General features: G+C 40.9%; 1 protein-coding gene across 7 annotated transcripts in view; it reads right to left on the bottom strand.

Annotated features, from left to right (window-relative positions):
- Positions 1-12,153, bottom strand: part of znf385d (zinc finger protein 385D) — a 506,886-nt gene extending 494,733 nt beyond the window's left edge. Inside the window, exon 1 of one of the 7 annotated variants that reach the window (XM_062984389.1) lies at positions 12,136-12,153. The gene's annotated coding sequence lies outside the window, so the exon portion shown is untranslated. Of the gene's footprint in view, positions 1-2,636; positions 3,218-12,135 lie in introns of those variants that run through there. The other 6 variants (XM_062984388.1, XM_062984387.1, XM_062984391.1 and 3 more) reach the window with 6 other exon arrangements.
- Between the last annotated feature and the right edge of the window lie 1,852 nt (positions 12,154-14,005).

The raw sequence follows: 14,005 nt of genomic DNA, 5'->3' as shown, positions 1-14,005 counted from the left end.
TACATTACTAAAACTATTTTGTGTTCTTCAGGTCTTTAGCTAGCTAGACCTTTTGGAGGGGAAAATCATGAACAGGACTTTCTGGGAAAACATAGTTGGCAATAGCAAAAAAGTTATTTGAAAATGAGACACAGTGAGCCATATTTCTAGAATTTTTAATTATTCATTTTGAGTGATGGTGGGTATGTGAACTTCCTTGTGCTACACACAGTTACAGAAAAACCTACATAAATTCCACTAAGCCAGAAATTAGGCAGAAGAATCATTCTCAAAATTGATGTCATGCCACTTGAACTTTCTCAACAGATTGGTGCATCAGCGTAGATGACAAGGAAAGGGAAGCTTTAAAGTGAAGAATATGACAGATTTCTTTGCTCTCATTAAACATGGTTCATACATCAAACCCTGGTCTGAACAGGATGAATGCTCCCTTGCTTTAAGGACAGTTTTTCAGAATTTTGTCCAGCACTTAAGGAAGCTTGTGACATATAAGTGTAGTCTTTTCTTGTAGAAAAGCAATGCAAGGTAATGGGGTTTTTTTTAATGCTTTGCAAGCACTTAAACTCTGGAACATGCTATCCAACAAAGTCCACATGGCTGCCTCCAAATCTATGCCAGTTCTTAAGTTGTTAATATACAACACATATTGGCTGACCATATATTAAGACTCTCCCATCACAGTACTTCTTCCTGACTCAGGCTACTTCAGTATGAAACATTGCCTTAGAGCAGAACTTTCCAAACTCTGTCATTGCAGGTTAGTATGTCAGCTGCAGTGTGTAGGTATGTTACACAAATGTAATGAGAAACCTCTGAGTCTACTTACATCTGGAATTCCTCTGATGTTTCACCTGCATCTGTGGCAGGCATTCTCAGAGATTGTGAGGTTTGTTGGAAACTAGTCAAGTGGGGTATATATATATATATATATATGGAATGTTCAGGGTGGGAGAAAGAACTCTTGTCTGTTTGAGGCAGGTGTGAATGTTGCAATTGACCACCTTAATTGGTATTGAATAGCCTTTCAGCATCAAGGTTGGGCTGCTTACTGCCTGGAGGAATCCTAATGCTAATCAATTATAATCATGGTGGCAAATTGCAACATTCACACCTGCCTCCAACAGACAAGAGTTCTTTCTCCCGCCCTGAACATTCCATAAATATATAAACACCACTTGTCTAGATTCCAACAGACCTCACAACCTCTGAGGATGCCTGCCACAGATGTGGGTGAAACATCGAGAGAGAATGCTTCTGGAACATGACCATACTGCCCGTAAAACTCACAACAACCCAGTAATTCCGGCCATGAAGGCCTTTGACAACAGGCCATGAAGGCCTTCGACAACAGGAGCATCTCCTCCAGGTTCACAGGCAGGGACTGGCTGTCGAAGGGGAACTTTAGCAAAGCAGACAGTGCTCAACACCAACAAACATTCCACAGCTATATAAACCCCACTTGCCTAGGCGAAACATCAGGAAAGAATGCTTCTGGAACATAGTCATACAGCCCAGAAAAATCACAGCAACCCACTATTAAGGGGTTGTTTTAACCTCTGGTTGGCTAGTAAAACAGAACTACTGTGTCGCGAAGTGATGCGTGTCTAAAGAGTGTGCGGCCAACATGAAATGTTTGGAAAGCTCTGCCTCAGAGAATCCACAGAGAATTCTCAAAAGGGTAAAGGTAAAAGTTTCCCCTGATGTTAAGTCCAGTCGTGACCGACTCTGGGGGTTGGTGTTCATCTCCATTTCTAAGCCGAAGACCCAGCATTGTCCATAGACACCTCCAAGGTCATGTGGCTGGCATGACTGCATGGAGCACCATTACCTTCCCACTGGAGCGGTACCTATTGAGCTACTCACATTTGCATGTTTTCAAACTGCTAGGTTGGCAGGAGCTGGGGCTAACAGCAGGCGCTCATTCCACTCCCGGGATTTGAACCTGGCACCTTTTGGTCCGCAAGTTCAGCAGCTCAGTGCTTTAACACACTGTGCCACCAGGGGCCCCTCTCAAAAGGGAGAGCATCCTAATTAAAAGGATGTCTCACGTTGCAAATTCACTAAGAAGAGGATTTTGTATTGTGAAGTATCTAAACAACGGATTTGTTTGGAAGGGGGGGAGTGGTAAAAATGACGTTTTTATCCAGAAATCAAAGACAGTCAAAGATGGAGCACTGGAAGCGCAGTGCAAAGCTCGCCCTGAGGAGAGAGCATGATCGATTCCGAACCTTTTTGCTCCTTAGAGCAAAAGAGGGATGCCACAGTGATGGGTGAATCATAGGAGAAGAGTCCCTTCGCCCCTCTATGACTCCAACCAAGTGGGAGCGCGAAAATCCCCTCAACCCCTCCCGTTCACTTTCGAAAGGAAACTCAATGGGAAACACTTTCAGGCGCCAACTACTCCGTTTCCCTCAAGGACCGGGTTTGTCTGTTTCTCCGAGCGCGCGCGCCTTTTTTTTTTTTTTTTTTTTTTTTTTTTTTGAGGGGGCTCTTTTTGCCCCTCAGACGCCAAGCTTTGCGGCCCTCTTCTTCCCGCCTTTTAAACAGGGAAAGAGACGCATTTGGGAAGGGGAACCCTGGGTGGGCAACTCTTGTCAAAGCCTAAAGAAAGAGAGCGGCTTGGTTGGCCAACTTACCTCCGAGCAGGTCCTCTCCCCGGCTCCCAACCGCGCTCTTCATCCTGCGGGACTCCCACGGACCAGCCTGGCGGGAGGGAGGGAGGAGAAATTCAAGGGGGAAGCAGCCCCTTTGAAGGATGGAGAGGAGGAGGAAGAGATGGAGCGGGGGGGGGGGGGGAGCGCGGCGAGTGCGCGTGCGCGCGCCGGTGGAAGAGCGACCTTTGAAAAAGCACAAAAAGGCTAGTCGGCGGTGGGAAGCGGCGGAGATGAAAGGGGTCCTCGAGACCGCGCTTTCCTCGACGGCTTTCTTTCAGCCTCGCGGGTTGGAAGCAGGTTTGAGGCGCCACCTCGTTCCCCGCCGAAGCCGCGCGCCAATAAAGGCTGGAGTTGGCAGCGAAGGGAGCAAGAGGAAGAAGAACTCGCGGGAAGAAGGACTCGCTCATTCACTCACTCTCTCAGTGGGAGGAGGGGGAGAGAAAGTGTTCCAGGTGCCATTCTGCTGTAATGGCAGTGATGGAGGGTTCGCGGCGTCCAAAGAGGGAATAGTCGGGTGTCCACCTGAGGGTCTCCTGTCTCTTTCATGGCTGCAGAGGCGTGAGAATCCCAGCAGGTGTTCTTCTTTCTCGCAACATCAGCTAGAATTCCCTCTTCTATGCAACTATGCCCGGGCTGTGGCGCAGGCGGGAGAGCAAGCCAGCTGCAATTAACTGCAATGAATCACTCATAAGTTCGAGGCCGCTCGGAGCCTGTGTTTGTTTGTCTTTGTTCTATGTTTTAAAAGGCATTGAATGTTTGCCTATATGTGTAATGTGATCCGCCCTGAGTCCCCTTCGGGGTGAGAAGGGCAGAATATAAATGCTGCGAATAAATAAATAAACTGTTCAAAAGTACAGTCCACTCTGACTCACTGCCTGCATATTATAATTTATTATGCTTTATTTTATTTAATAAAAGAACATTCCTAAAATAAAAAAGTGATACAACAGACCATAAGATAATTCTGCCTGAAATGCAGGCATTTATATTCTACCATCTAAGGCAGGGGTCCCCAAACTAAGGCCCGGGGGCCGGATGCAGCCCTCCAAGGTCATTTATCTGGTCCCTGCTCTCAGTTTTAGACTTAGGCTCGCCCAAAGTCTGAAATGACTTGAAGGCACACAACAACAACAACAATCCTACTTAACTTGACTATCTCATTGGCCAGAAGCAGGCTCACACTTCCCATTCAAATCCTGATAGGTTTACTGTATGTTGGTTAAAACTGTTTTTATTTTTAAATATTGTATTTTTCTTTCATTTACTAATATTGTGCTATGGTAATAATATAATGTGTATACATATAATATTGATAATAACTTATTTATTTATTTATTACAGTATTTCTATCCCTATAATATATTGTATGTACATACAACTTGTAAGCCACTCTGAGTCCCCTTCGGGGTGAGAGAGGGTGGGGTATAAATGTAGCAAATAAATAAATAATTGTTGTTGGGGAAGGGGGCGTTTACACTACAAATATGTGCAGTGTGCATAGGAATTTGTTTTTGGTTTTTTTTCAAATGATAATTTGGCCCCTCAACAATCTGAGGGACCATGAATCGGCCCTCCACTTAAAAAGTTTGAGGACCCCTAATCTAAGGAAATACATTAAAAAGTATTCTTAATGTACTAAAAAGCAAAATTATACTATTCTAGGAGTAAGAACATGATTTATTACTAGCCTTAATGAAATATAGACTTATCATAAATGCACATTATATTATTCTTCTATATCTCTCTGCTAACCAAATGATGACATACTGCTTGGAAATCCTGATTATTTGTATTACTACTACTATTATTATTACAGTAGAGTCTCACTTATCCAACGTTCTGGATTATCCAACGCGTTTTTGTAGTCAATGTTTTCAATGCATTGTGATATTTTGGTGCTAAATCCGTAACTACAGTAATTACTACATAGCATTAATGTGTAATGAACTACTTTTTCTGTCAAATTTGTTGTATAACATGATGTTTTGGTGTTTAATTTGTCAAATCATAACCTATTTTGGTGTTTAATAGGCTTTTTTCTTAATCTCTTATCCAACATATTCGCTTATCCAACGTTCTGCCGGCCCATTTATGTTGGATAAGTGAGACTCTACTGTATTATTATTGTTGTTGTTATTTTATTATGACACAGCAAACAAGATGGATATGCTGGATTTCGTATCACAAAATCACAAGTCGAACACTTCCCAAGTGTCTAGGACTGTGTGATGTATTTTTGGATGATGCGTGCAGATCCCAGTAGGGTGGCCTTTTGCAGTTGGCAGATCGTGATTTTGTCAATATCTATTGTTTCCAAATGCCGGCTGAGATCTTTTGGCACGGCACCCAATGTGCCGATCACCACCGGGATCACCTTCACTGGTTTCTGCCAGAGTCTTTGAAGTTCAATCTTGAGGTCCTGATCGCGGTTGAGTTTTTCCTGTTGTTTTTCGTCAATGCGACTGTCACCTGGGATGGCAACATCAATGATCCAAACCTTTTTCTTTTCCACAACTGTGATGTCTGGTGTGTTGTGTTCCAGAACTTTGTCAGTCTGGATTCGGAAGTACCACAGTATCTTTGCATGCTCATTTTCCAATATTATTATATTTCCCAACTGTTGTACTGGAACAACAATGATTGTTTAGTTTAACTTTAACAGTTTTTGGCAGTTCTTTGTTAGAACATTACCAATGTCAGCTGCTTCTAATCTAGCGATTTTACTCGAAGTGTTTAATGCCAGTGCTAATGCTTTTTTGCTTTTGCTTTTTGGTGTGTTTCTTTGCCAAGTACTTTTGCATTTTTATATCTCCATTTGTTCAGATTTATTATTTTATTTTTTATATAAATATGGACACTTTAGCTTTGTTTTTGGTTTTTGGTTTCTCTCTCTCTCTCTCTCTCTCTCTCTCTCTCTCCCCACCCCTTTTTGATCCTTTTTTAATCGCAGTTTTCCTACTTTCTATACAATCAAATGTTCTCACTCTTTTGATGTTAATTTACTCTATCTTGTAAGGTAAAACTTCTATCTATCTATCTATCTATCTATCTATCTATCTATCTATTTACAGTCCAGTTTTTATTCTGGCAGCCCCAGGCTTCAGAGCTGTAAGAGCGGAAGAGTTTGGATGTCTTGTCCAAGGCTTTCATGGCCAGAATCACTGGGTTGCTATGAGTTTCTCCGGGCTGTATGGCCATGTTCCAGAAGCATTCTTTCCTGGCGTTTCATCTGCATCTGTGGCAGGCATCCTCAGAGGTTGTTAGGTCTGTTTGAAACTAGGCAAGTGGGGTTTATATGTCTGGAACGTCCAAGGTGGGAGAAAGAACTCTTGTCTGCCTGAATCAAGTGTGAATGTTGCAATTGTCCACATTGGTTAGCATTGAATAACCTTGCAGCTTCAAAGCCTGGCTGCTTACTGACTGTGGGAATCCTTTGTTGTGTGTGTTAGCTATCCCTGATTGTTTCCTGTCTGGAATCCCACTGTTTTCTGAGTGGAATGTTCAGGGTGAGAGAAAGAACTCTTGTCTGGTTGAGACAGGTGCAAATGTTTCAATTGTCCGCCTTGATTAGCATTGAATAGCCTTTCAGCTTCAAGGTCTGGCTGCTTACTGCCTGGGGGAATCCTAATGCTAATCAAGGTAGCCAATTGTAAAATGATGCATGTCTAAAGAGTGTGTCGCCAACATGAAATGTTTGGAAAGCGCCGCCTCAGGCAGTCTACAGGCAATCTTATGAACAGGATAGTTTCTGTGTTGTCGAAAGCTTTCATGGCCAGAATCACTGGGTTGCTGTGAGTTTCCCGGGATGTATGGCCATGTTCCAGAAGCATTCTCTCCAGATGTCTCACCCACATATTTGACAGGCATCCTCAGAAGTTGTGAAGTGTTGGAAACTAGGCAAGTGGGGTTTATATGTCTAGAATGTCCAAGGTGGGAGAAAGAACTCTTGTCTGAATGTTGTCTTGTCAAGTGTGAATGTTGCAATTGTCCACATTGGTTAGCATTGAATAGCCTTGCAGCTTCAAAGCCTGGCTGCTTACTGATTGTGGGAATCCTTTGTTGTGTGTGTTAGCTGTCCCTGATTGTTTCCTGTCTGGAATCCCACTGTTTTCTGAGTGGTGTTCTTTATTTACTGTCCTGATTTTAGAGTTGTTTTTATACTGGTAGCCAGATTTTGTTCATTTTCATTGTTTCCTGTTGAAATTCAGAGATTTCTCTGTATAGTCTGACATGGTGGTTGTTAGAGTGGTCCAGCATTTCTGTGTTCTCAAATAATATGCTGTGTCCAGGTTGTTTCATCAAGTGCTCTGCTATGGCTGACTTCTCTGGTTGAATTAGTGTGCAGAGCCTTTCATGTTCCTTGATTCATGTTTGGGTATTGCTGTGTTTGGTGATCCTATGTAGACTTGTCCACAGCTGCATGGTATAGGGTAAAAACTCCTGCAGAGGTAAGAGGCCTTTGCTGAATGTAGCATTTGTTGGATTTTCTTAGTGGTCTGTAGATAATTTGTAGGTTGAGTTTGGTTTTGACTGCCAGGTGAGATCCCCTCTGATCTTGGAAGGCAAGCAAGGTTTGCTCTGGTTAGTATTTGGAGAGGAGTCAATCAACCAATGCTGTAGGCTGGCAGTTTTCCAAACCTTTTTTTGTTCATGGAACCCTTCAAAGACTTTTTCCCCACTCTCCTGGAACCCTAATTTTGTCTCTAAGCATTGTGAACTCACGAAGTTCATTCTTCTGTCACCTAACTCCTCTTGCCTGAATGTTTTGGAAATAAAGAGATTCAAATTTTGTTTGGAAAGCCAAGGTAACACTGAATTTCAATAAGATTTTCATCTCTGGCACAAACTTTTTAAAGGATTTTAAAGACTTTTTGCAGAACCCCGATGATGCTTTCATGGATTCTGCAGAACACAGTTGGGGAACCACTGGTCTAAGCTATACACCTGTCCCTCCACATTTGAGGTTTTGATTTTGGCAGATTTGATTAGTATTCCCAGATTGGATGAAAAACATTATCTCTAGGTCAGTGGTTCTCAACCTTTGGGTCCCCAGGTGTTTTGGCTTACAACTTTCAGAAATCCCAGCCAGTTTACCAGCTGTTAGAATTTCTGGTAGTTGAAGGCCAAAACATCTGGGACCCACAGGTTGGGAGCTAGAGATTTCTAGAGAGAAGGACTCTGGAGGTCCTGTAATATAATTCTGTGGTCAGTGTACAGTGGAAGTTGACCATAAAGTCATTCTGGAAGAACTAGACGTTCGTAGAAAGGTGTCATTTCAGTTAAAAATAAACAGCAATGTCTTATTATTATTTACTTTCGCAAGAGTCCTGTGTCTCTAACCCTGCAAATGTGGGGGAGCTGACTTCATTTCAGAAGAGGGAACTGGCGAAACCTCCTCTAAGTACTGTTTGTCTTTTTAAAACCCTGTGAAATTCATGGGGTCATCATAAGTCAACACGTGACTTGAAAAAACATCAACATAGACTTGGAATTTTCCTGAGAAATATACTACCATTGGCGTAGTCTATGCACAGTGACATTACCATGGTTTAGGGTAATCCACAGCACAAAGCAACACAACTACAGCCCTCATGTGTACAGTAGCTGCATCCCACTTGCAGGCTGCCTAACCATTTGGGTAAGGTGAAATACCATGAATAATGGAGAAATATACAAATGGGTGAGAAAGCAGACATCAGATTTTTCACATCTCTTCTTACACCTAAGATTTGTGAACTGCAAAGTGTCACTGTTCACTAAAAAAATACAGACTTTTACAAAGTCCCATTCCTACAGAGCATGAGACAAAAATAACCTCAAGAAAGATACGTCATCTAGATGGTATATTCCGTGCTGGCCCTACTGTTAGGATGAGTGAGAGAACTGCCTCAGGCAGCAAGTGCTGGGTGGGGGTGGGGTGGGGTGGGGGGGGCAAATGTCACCTTCCCTAAGGATTGCAGTAGTCAGGTGCTACAACTCCTCTCTCTCATGGAAAACAGATATTTCTGCCCTTTGTGCAGATAGTTCTGCATCTAATGAGTTAGCCTGCTATCCTCAGGGGTGGTGAAGGGTGCTTTCCTTTGCAAGTAATAATAAAAAGCAGCAGCCAGTCCTGGATCTCTGTACACTGAACTGAGTGAGATAACAAAGAAATCAAGCATTGTCACAAATTCCCGGAACTTTAGGGGACCACAGAGAAAGCCTACATAACCATTTAATTTGGAAGGAAAACTCTGTACTATGCGGACACCAAAACTATTGCAGTTTGGAACTCGGAGGCATAGCACAGCTCCATCTTTTATGCAAGGTAAGGTAAAGGTAAAGGTTCCCCTGACGTTAAATCCAGTTGTGTCCGACTCTGGGGGTTGGTGCTCATCTCCATTTCTAAGCCGAAGAGCCAGCATTGTCCATAGACACCTCCAAGGTCATGTGACTGTCATGACTGCATGGAACACCGTTACCTTCCCGCCAGAGCGATACCTATTGATCTACTCACATTTGCATGTTTTCGAACTGCTAGGTTGGCAGAAGCTGGAGCTAACAGTGGGCGCTCACTCCGCTCCCCGGGTTTGAACCTGGGACCCTTCGGTCTGCAAGTTCAGCAGCTCAGCGCTTTAACACACTGAGCCACCGGAGGCTCAGTGTGTTACATGCAAGGTAAACATGCAAAATAAAGATGCTCATATACCAAGCTATTACAGGTTGAATATCCCTTATTTGGAATTCCAAACTCTAAAATATTCCAAAATCTTTCACATTAGTGAGATTAATAACACCTTTGCTTTCTGATGGTTCAATGCACACAAAGTGTATTTCCTCCTCAAAATAATTAAAAATGTGTATAAAAATACTTTCAGACTATATGCATAAGATATGTGTGAAATGTTAATGAATGTTGTGTTTGTGGCCCCATCTTTAAGATATTTCATTACATATATGCAAGTATTCCAAAATTTGGGAGAAAATCCAAAATATGAAACACTTTTTGTTCTAAGCATTTCATATAAGGGAAATTCATCCTGTATTGGCTGCCAAGGCTTCTGAAATTTTCAAATGATGCATTCCCTTTTATAATTAATAAGAGGAACTAAATTGATTGTTAGATTCATTGAATGTGTGGAACTTCCTAAATTAACATTATGCCAATCCCATTGATTAAATGGGCTACCCTGTTTGGCACTAACAATGTGATTTAACCAAATCTTCTAAGCTAACAAAACTATTGCTGGATTTTTGCTGTTGTTTATATTATCTGTAATTTATCATACCTCACTATCAGCATTCCATGGTTAGCTTCTACGGAGGTTTATCAAATCTGAATCATGGAGTACAGCATAGAAAGATGCTCTTTGGAATGCCCTTCAGGATTATAGCTGACCCAACATTCATACCTCTGACTAACAGAAGCAATAGAACATTGCAGACATAATTCCTTGTCAACCCTTGCAGAAATCCATGAGACTCCCTGGTCAATTCCCAACCTAGTACTACCCAAAATTAAACAAACTGGGAATGTTTTGAATAATAAACATGGTCTTTTTCTCATAGCAAAAAAATTATTGGGCTGGTCTTCACGTGTTTGTGATTAAAGAGCTGGTTGTTCTTATCAAAAAGTGTATCTTACACATAGCCTTAAGCCTTGGCAAGTCTCAATTTACAAATTAGACTGCTTATACTACATAATATACAACCAAGGTACCAACCAGGTAATTTTTTACTACAAAACTTCCATCAAGTTTGAGGGTTGGATCCAGATTTAGACATAAACAACAATAATCTAGTCATGACAACCTCTCAAAATATACACAATGCAAAGGACTAAGAGGCCCTGCTAATAGATGCCCCTTCCACACTGCCCCGGGATCTGATCCCAGATTACCTTCTTATCCCAGATTATCTGGCAGTGTAGACTCCTATATTCCAGTCCAAAGCAGATAATATGGGATCAGATCCTAGGACAGTGTAGAAGGGGCCAGAGATAGACTGTGATGTTAGGGATGGAGGGCTATTCCAAAATGAGACTCAGCAGTATTATGGCAGCACATCTCTGCTTAATAGAAGTCTTCCTCAGTTTCCCAAACATGAGCAGGTATTATCCTCCTTATAGACTTTCCAAAGGCAAAGCAGTTTCAACAGTGATTGCCCACTGTGTGGACAGAATACTGGATTAAATAAACCTCTGTTCTGTCCTAGTAGGTTTGTTATAATGATCTAAATAGCCCTTTGATCTTACATCCCATTAATCACAGGGGTACGGTTAAGCGTATTGAGTCGAGTACATCTAGTGCCGCTGGAATATTTCTGCTGATGAGCAGGATACAAATGTTCTTGGATGAAAAAATGGCTTTCAAGCATTTCACTGGTTAGCACAGGAAGCTCTGAATGCAATTCAGAATATCTCAATCTTTCAGATTTGAAAGCAATAGCTGTTAAGTTTAATATATTAGAAGGAAAGTAGGACCCCAGAATTGCTTCCTTCCAGCCAAAGGAACAAGTATGCATATTTAAAATATGATAGTTTATCTGTCAGTGAAAGTCAGGACACTTCGCAATGTGTATTTGTGTCCTGAATAATAATATGAGATCTGTGCAAATTTTAAAATATTCCAACTGACTTCCTGTGTGCTTATAGCTATGTGTCAAGTTATGGCAGCATTATTATGAAAAAGTGGTTCCATAGTACTGTTATGTACAATGTCCAGAATACATTCTTCTGATTGAGTTTTAGGGAAAGTTTCTTATTAGTCTCTTGAAATGCTGACATAATATACTGGCATAGCCCCCATTAAAAGAAATATTATAATGGATGCACCTATGTCATTATTTTTGTAAAACCATGTTCAGCAAATGCTTTAGAATCATTTAGAGATATTGAAATGAAAGCAATAGCACTGAAAAGTGTTGCTTCTACAGTTGAAATGAATGGAACTTGGAAGCCATTAGTACCCTAACTTGAAGCTGTTGGACTAGCATTCAATCTAGTCCATCCTTAGGAACATTTCAAAATAAATGTGCTCAAGCTGCCATGTCATGCCTTAACTGTTCAAATTAGGCTACACCTACACTGTCAAATAAATGCAATTTGATGTTACTTTAACAGATGGCTCAATTATATGGAATCTTGAAAATTGTCGTTTGGTGAAATACCAGCACGCTTTGGGACAGAAGGCTAAAAGATTTGTAAAACTACAATTCTCATAATTCCATATCATTGAGCCATGGCAATTAAAGTGGTGACAAACTGCATTAATTCTGCAGTGTAGGTGCACCCTTAAAGAAAGATAACATTTGCAACCATTAACCAAGATTAACCAAGCAAACAATGATGCCTCATCCTTTGGGAGGAAACATAATTTTTGCGATATTCCCTATTTAGTTTATACACCAACCTTGTTTAGGTTCTTGGAATGGCAACTATGGTCCTTTGGGAAATATAATCTGGTGCAAAGAACTCCATCAAAAATATGAAAACAACACTTACCTAAATTCTTAGAGTAGGTAATGGTATCCAGGATTTTCTGGGATCCTCTTCTTGCCTGATTTCCGTACCTCTTGCTACCAGTCCTTGAAAAGGCCTTTTTTTTCAGGACTGACCCTGGAATTCAATTTTGGCACCCTATTTCTTGTGCCACCGCTGCATCCAGCTTCCACCTGTCATTGCATGTTTGTTTTGGGCTGTGCTGTTAGCATCTGCCAGATATCTAGTAAAACATATATGAGAAAACTGCTAGGGAAAGGAAAATTGGTTTGTTCTTGGTTGCCATGGAATTTTCTTACACTACAAATTTCTTTTTGAACATCCTCTTTTAAAAAAGGAGAGAGTATTGAATAAATAACACTTTCAAATTCACAAATAATCTAAGACTATTGATATTACAATGTTCTCAGGGGGGGAAAGTTGTGTATAATCTATATAGATTCCACTGGATCCTTAAGGCAGGTCAAATTTTGGTCTTCTGTCATATTTTAAGAAATGTTATAATTGGCTGTTTTTAAGTTTTTAAATTGCTTTTGCAGCAGTTCTTTGAAATAAAACAAGAGTTTAATCTACTGCACCACCGGGGGCTCCACAAGAATGGTAAAAACATCTAGGCATCCCTTGGGCAACATCCTTAGTAAAATAAAGGTTACCCCTGACATTAAGTCTAGTTGTGTCCGACTCTGGGGGTTGGTGCTCATCTCCATTTCTAAGCTGAAGAGCTGGTGTTGTCCGTAGACACCTCCAAGGTCATGTGGCCGGCATGACTGCATGGAGAGCTGTTACCTTTCTGCCAGAGCAGTACCTATTGATCTACTCACATTTGCATGTTTTCAAACTGCTAGGTTGGCAGAAGCTGGGGCTAACAGTGGGAGTTCATCCGCTCCCCAGATGTGAACTGCTGACCTTTCAGTCAGCAAGTTCAGCAGCTCAGTGGTTTAACCCGCTGCGCCACCGCGGACTCCCTAGGGCAATGTCCTTGCAGACGGCAAATTCTCTCACACCATAAGCAACTTGCAGTTTCTCAAGTCGCTCCTGACACAAAAAAAAACCCAAAACACTTTAACTGCTATGCTATGGAATCATGGGAGCTGCAATTTTACAAAGTCTTTGTCCTTCTCTGCCAAAGAGTACCAGTGTTTTGCCAAACTGCATTAATTTTATAGTGTAGATACACCCATATATTGTTGTTTGTATTCATTTAGGTTACTTAAAATATAACAGCTATATATTTCTTACACATAATAATCATATTTGTCATATTTGTATTGTTAGCCATAATTATATAGAGAGAAGTCTGAGATGTTATTTATTTGTGACTGTGGGAGTTAAGTATTTATTTCTCTGTATATGAGCTTTTGAAACTAGTTTGCATAAAATTGCTCAGCATAGGGAAAGGTCACAGACAATCACAAGCAATATAGGATCATAAATATATAATTAGGAACATATATATACACTGCGGTCAAGAATTTACATTATGGAATGTGTTAAGAAATGTGCATGCTTACAATAAAACATATAAATTTAAAAAGAAATTATGGTACCATCTAACATAATCTTGAATCCATCCAGCTACAATCATATAGTAAACAGAAAATAAGAGTTGCCTGTGTCTTCTCGGTAAAGGTGAATGAAGCCAATCAAAAATGAGCCACAATTAATCACATGGGCAATTAATCACACGGATTATTCAAGCGAATTATAGAATGATGTCATTCTATAATTCTATGATATAGCTCTAAGATTTCATCAGTGAGACACACGTGAAAGCAAATAAACCACCCTTAGAAAGCAGAAACTTCATTCTAAATAAATGTTTTTCATATTTCGTGTAAACCATGAAAAATTGCCACAACAGGGATATGTTTTG

The sequence above is a fragment of the Anolis carolinensis genome, chromosome 6, assembly GCF_035594765.1.
Source record: "Anolis carolinensis isolate JA03-04 chromosome 6, rAnoCar3.1.pri, whole genome shotgun sequence".
In the NCBI taxonomy this organism is placed as follows: Eukaryota; Metazoa; Chordata; class Lepidosauria; order Squamata; family Dactyloidae; genus Anolis; species Anolis carolinensis.
This window is presented reverse-complemented; position numbering and strand designations above follow the sequence as displayed.